Source organism: Heterocephalus glaber, unplaced genomic scaffold (assembly GCF_053883595.1).
Source record: "Heterocephalus glaber isolate CG9 unplaced genomic scaffold, H.glaber_assembly_v1.0 deba00000470, whole genome shotgun sequence".
Classification (NCBI taxonomy): domain Eukaryota; kingdom Metazoa; phylum Chordata; class Mammalia; order Rodentia; family Bathyergidae; genus Heterocephalus; species Heterocephalus glaber.
The window spans coordinates 12,981,230-12,987,015 of record NW_028258145.1 but is presented as its reverse complement, the minus strand read 5'-3'; the positions used below and the strand labels follow the sequence as shown (position 1 = coordinate 12,987,015).

The window sequence follows — 5,786 nt, the reverse complement described above, 5'->3', positions numbered from 1 at the left end:
CAGTTAATAATCATATTTGGCATGTGGCATGATTTGATAGTTCTCATCCCCTAGGAAAAGACTAACAAGGAATTCTACCACCAAAGATAGATTTGTCCCTCACTAAAACTCCTAAACAGCAATGGCAGAAAAGAGAATGAGGTTTTCTGCATTATCTTTACACATTTAATGGAACATCAAGCAACAATTAAAAATCATCTGATAGAAGTTCATCTTGCAACATCAACAAGCATTCATGATACACTGTTAGTGACAAACATATTATAAATTAATTTCCATGCATAGTTCTATATTTGTAAATAAAAATTTATATGCAAGACAAAAGTTTAGAAGGATAGGCATTAAATATCCACAGCAATTGAAGAATAGCATACCCAAATAGTCAGAAGCATGGCCCTAGGGACAGATAATTCTAAGTTATAGCCCTTCTCTTACCTACCAGCCTTGTAGCCTTGGGGGGATTTACTTAGCCTTGGAGCCCCTGTTTTTCTCCACTATATTCTAGGGCTAATGAAAGATTAAAGTGCAAAAATATGGAGACAGAACTTACAATTTGTATGCTGAGTAAGCTTTTTTTGGTTATGCTATGTTCCTAACTGGCTTATGCAATTTTCCCCCTGAATTTACCACCTGCTTTGATACCATTACACATAGGTATGCTTAAAATTTTAATAAAAAATATTAAGGACCTGGGTGGAGGACAAAGATCTTCCAAGAAAGATCCTTGATCCATCCTTTACTACTGAAAATCCTTCTCATTCCTTGACATGACTTGTTTCCAGATTGGATCTCTATTTAATCAATATTATCTAAGCAACTATGATTGTCATAATCTTATTGGTTGTTCAAAGTTTTGTTCACTTTGTGATTTCTCATAAGATCAATATTACCTAAGCAACTGTACTTGTAATCTTACTAGTTGACTATAGTTTTGTCCCACCTTGAACCCGCCTCACCTCATGGCTTTGTCCCATAAAACACCTTTGAGAAGTTGGGTGAGCAGCCAACCCACTTTCCGGTCCTTCTTCTGACTCTCTGAGACAGAGGATATGTTTCACTTAATAAATTCTCTCTTAAAAAATTAAGAAATTTTTATAAATAAAATAAAAGTGAAATGAATCATCAAACAGCCAACAGGCTGAAGATAGAAATAGGCCTTTAAGGGATGTGGTTAAAGGAACTCTCTTGAAGATGCTTCACATTTTTTTTTTTTTTGGTACCAGAGCTCAAACTCAGGACCTTGCATTTGTGAGGCAGGCAGCAGAACCACTGAATTAAATCCCCGGCCCTGATGCTTCACATTTTAAGAAGTGGAGAGAGGTGGAGGGAGATATTAGTTGTGTCTAAATGAACACCTGGTAAAAGAGATGAGTGAGGCCACTGGAGTTCTGACTTAGTAAGAAAAAATACAAAGGAAGTATTTACTTTCCGCCCAATCCCTTTCTCTCATAACTACTTTCTATTGTCACCTTGTTCTACAGAAGGATGTATGTCCACCTCTTCTCTCCCTCCTTTATCATGTCTTAGATTATTTCATACAGCTGAAGACGGTTACCTTAAAAGATTCCAGGAAGACTGTGTTGTATTGCTACATTGCTAAACATTCCCTACCAGCAGTTTAAAACAACACTTGTTTATTTTGTTCATGAACCTTCAATTTGGACAGTGCTCAGTGGGGACAGCTTATCTCATGTCTGTGCAATATCAGGGGAGTTAACTGAAACTATGGGATTCTCACCTGAGATGGTTCACTGGAATGGCTGGCAAGTTGATGCTAACTATTAAGTAGGATCTCCATGGGGCAAGGCTGCTGGCAAGGACCCACTTCCTCTCCACGTGGCCTTTTCTTGGGGATGCTTGGCCTTCTTCATGCTATAACAGCTGCATTCTAAGGGCAAACATCCCAACCTATTAAAGAGTAAGAAGACTGGAGGTTATTAGTCTTTTAAGACCTAGGCCCAGAAATTAGCAATAGCTTCATTTCTGTCACCTCTGCATGACCCAAGAGGGGAACACATAGGCTGCATCTCACAACAGGAGAAAAGTCAGAAATTTGCATCTATTTTTAATCTATCACAATTTACCTTTTGGAAATATATTATTTATATTCCTTCCTTATGCAAAATACACTCACCACCTCCCAAAGGCCCCAAAAGTCTCATCCAATTATAGCAATTATGGTGTCATTGTTTAGATCTAAAATGTCCCCCAAAAGTCTCATATGTTTGGAAAGTGATTGGATCATGGGGGCACTATGGTGATCAGTGGATTAATCTATGGATGAGTTCATGGCTGAGTGTACTGCTAGAAGTTGGGGCACAATTGGAGATGAGTCATTGGGTATGTGACCTGGAAGGATGTATTCCTGTTCCTGGCTCCTCTCTTCTCTCTCTGCTTCCTGCTGCCATGAGGCCAGCAGCTTTCCTCCACCATGCCCTTTCCCACCTATTTCTGCTTTGGAGCCAGCCAACCATGCGTGGACCAAAACTGTGAACCAAAATAAACCTTTCTTCCTTTAAATTTAGATGTGGAGTATTTTGTGCCAGTGACAGAAAAGCATATGGCATGTTTTTAATACATGTACAATAAGATATCAAGGCCTCTTTCTTAACTTCTCTGTGCTTTTCAGTCTAAGCTACCACAATTATTTAAAACATTTTACACTGGTGCAGCGGCCTAGGCGTCCTGCCCCTCCCTTGGCGGGGGCGCGCGGCTTGGAGGACAGCACGGAAAGGGGGATGTCAGGTGTCCGCTGCCACCACCGCCACGGCTTGTCGCCAGCAGGAAGATGGCGGATCTGGAAGAGCAGTTGTCTGATGAGGAGAAGGTACGTATAGCAGCAAAATTCATCATTCATGCCCCTCCTGGAGAGTTTAATGAGGTTTTTAATGATGTTTGATTACTGCTTAATAATGATAATCTCCTCAGAGAGGGAGCGGCCCATGCATTTGCACAGTATAACTTGGATCAGTTTACTCCAGTAAAAATTGAAGGTTGCGAAGATCAGGTATTGATAACAGAACATGGCGATTTGGGAAATGGAAAGTTTTTGGATCCAAAAAACAAAATCTGTTTCAAATTTGATCACTTAAGAAAGGAAGCGACTGATCCAAGACCCTATGAAGCAGAAAATGCAGTTGAATCATGGAGAACTTCTGAGGAAACTGCACTGTGAGCAAATGTAAAAGAACATTATGCAAATGGGGTCTGCACTGTATATGGTAAAAAGATAGATGGACAGAAAACCATTATTGCATGCATAGAAAGCCATCAGTTCCAAGCAAAAAACTTTTGGACTGGTCATTGGAGGTCAGAGTGGAAGTTTACAATCACACCTTCAACCACTCAGGTGGTTGGCATCTTGAAAATTCAGGTTCATTATTATGAAGATGGAAACGTTCAACTAGTGAGTCATAAAGATACACAAGGTTCCCTAACAGTGTCTAATGAAGTGCAAACAGCAAAAGAATTTATAAAGATTGTAGAAGCTTCAGAAAATGAATATCAGACTGCCATCAGTGAGAATTATCAGACAATGTCAGACACTGCTTTCAAGGCCTTATGTCAACAGTTGCCAGTTACACATCCTAAGATTGATTGGAACAAGATCCTTGGCTACAAGATTGGCAAAGAAATGCAGAACGCATAAGATGAACATTGCATGTCGGATCATTTTAGTAATCTTTGCGTTTAAAAGAATTACTGCAAAAGTGTTCAGAACTGTCAAGCTGCCCAATCACATGGGCTATTGCCACTTAAAATCAATGTAATTAATTAGTTTGGTTAGAGCACAAAAGTTAGCTAATCAACCATTATTTACTTTTGTTTGAAGAGGATTGAAAAAAATGTGTTTAGTTTAAATGTCTTTTACTTTCTGTTATTCCTTTCTTTGTTACAATGAAGAGCTGATTCCTCTAGTTTATGGTTAAAATTTTTGAAGTATTACAAAAATATTTTACTTAGTATAACCCTAAAATTGTTGTCTTTTGGCTTATGAAATGGGTAACTTTTGGTATTAGCCCAATTCTTTTTAATGGGATCAGTAATAGACATTGTAGAGTAAGGTGGTTGATGGACTTAGCCATATATGCTGCTAAAGAAATTGTCTACCTTTTCCCCTTCACCTCTTCCACTTATGTAAGACTGACATTAGAGGGAAACCATTTTCTACATTAATTGTGTTTAAACCTTTCGGTAAGGTTATTTAGCTAGCTCAGTGTTTAACTAAACTTTTTTTTAAACAAGTCCAAGGTCTATTGCTGTTTTGAGATTCTGAAATTAAATGAAAATACTTATCTTATAAATGAATTTAATGCTTTTTTTCTTGTGGCAGTTATGCAAATTAGCTTGAATTCCATGTCCCTGAGTTATTTTTATCATAAAGCCACAAATATAGTATAATGAGGCAAATTGTAATATATGTAGTCCTGAACTCATGGCCATGTCTCAGTTTTTCTCCTTGAATTGAAATGTACTGAAATTCAGTATAACATTAAAATGCAAACTTTCCTATTTACTTGAGTAGAAAAATCACTTAACAATGAGTCATATACTATTTTAAAATACTTTCTTTGGATATTGTAATTCTTAACTGGTTGTAAATTAGGAAAGCTGGGAGTACGTATGGTGTGTAGTCAGTCTTAAGTCTTTTCATCTTCCTATGCATCATAAGCATGTCTGTAATATTTTAAGAAATCGATATATTAAAACTACAGGAATTTCAAACCTGTAGTGAATGTTAGTATTTACTATAAGGAGTTGGGTGGATTTATGGTTTCATTCAATAGAATTTTGTTTCTTATACTTGAGTGAAATCTGTTCCTCACATACTCCTGCAAACATCTGGGCCTGGAAAATGTTTTTAAACACCACTTTTATTATGTACAATAAAATATTTCATTAGCTTGAAAAAAATTAAACATTTTACACCATAAATTTATAATAAATTCCATTAGTCAAAGTCATATCTGTCTTTCTTTACATAATAGCTTTGGATCAGTCATCTGTAAGGCTTCTGTGAGGCATGCCCTTAAAGTTTTGTATGAAACCAACTAGACATTAAATCTTTCTGAGTTCTTGCAATTTTCCACACTGTTTTATGTGACAACAATCTTGCTAAGGTTCCCATCACTATGTAATATGTATTATTTTTTCTGTACCTTTCCATAATGCTCCTCTCACTGTTCTTCAGCCCTACTTATATCTCTCTTGAGGCCTTCTGTATCAGTCACTTTCCCATTACTGGGACAAAATACCTGACATCTACAATTTAAAGAAGGGAAAGCTTATTTTGGCTCATAACTTCAGAGGATTTAGTCCATAGTTGACTGGCTCCAGGGCAGAAATGGCAAGAAGGAAGGGCATGGTAGAGGAAAGCTTCTCACCTCATGGCACCCAGGAAACACAGAAAAAGTGAGAGGATCCAAGGACAAGAATACAACATCCCCAGTGAACCACCTCTAATCAAGCCCTGCTTCCTAACAGGACATTTAGTCATGAACTCATCAATGGATTAATCCACTGATGAGCATATGGTAGCACCCCAGTGATCCAATCATCTTCCCAAAAAACCTCATCTCTGAACACAATGAGACTTTGGGGGGATATTTTGCATTTAATCCATAATAACTTCCATCTTCCATCTCTGACACTCAGACCCAAAGCCAATGCCACATGTTTTAAGCTTTACTTACTCTAACACCTTACCCTGGTGCCAAATTCTATTCCAGTTATTAGGAACAAATCAGCCCAAAATTTAATGACTTATTTGGCTCATAATTCTGCAA

At 37.6% G+C, this 5,786-nt stretch overlaps 1 pseudogene; it reads left to right on the top strand.

The window, feature by feature from the left end:
• Positions 1 to 2,677: 2,677 nt before the first annotated feature.
• On the top strand, positions 2,678 to 3,822 carry LOC101704651 (F-actin-capping protein subunit alpha-2 pseudogene; annotated as a pseudogene).
• Positions 3,823 to 5,786: the final 1,964 nt, after the last annotated feature.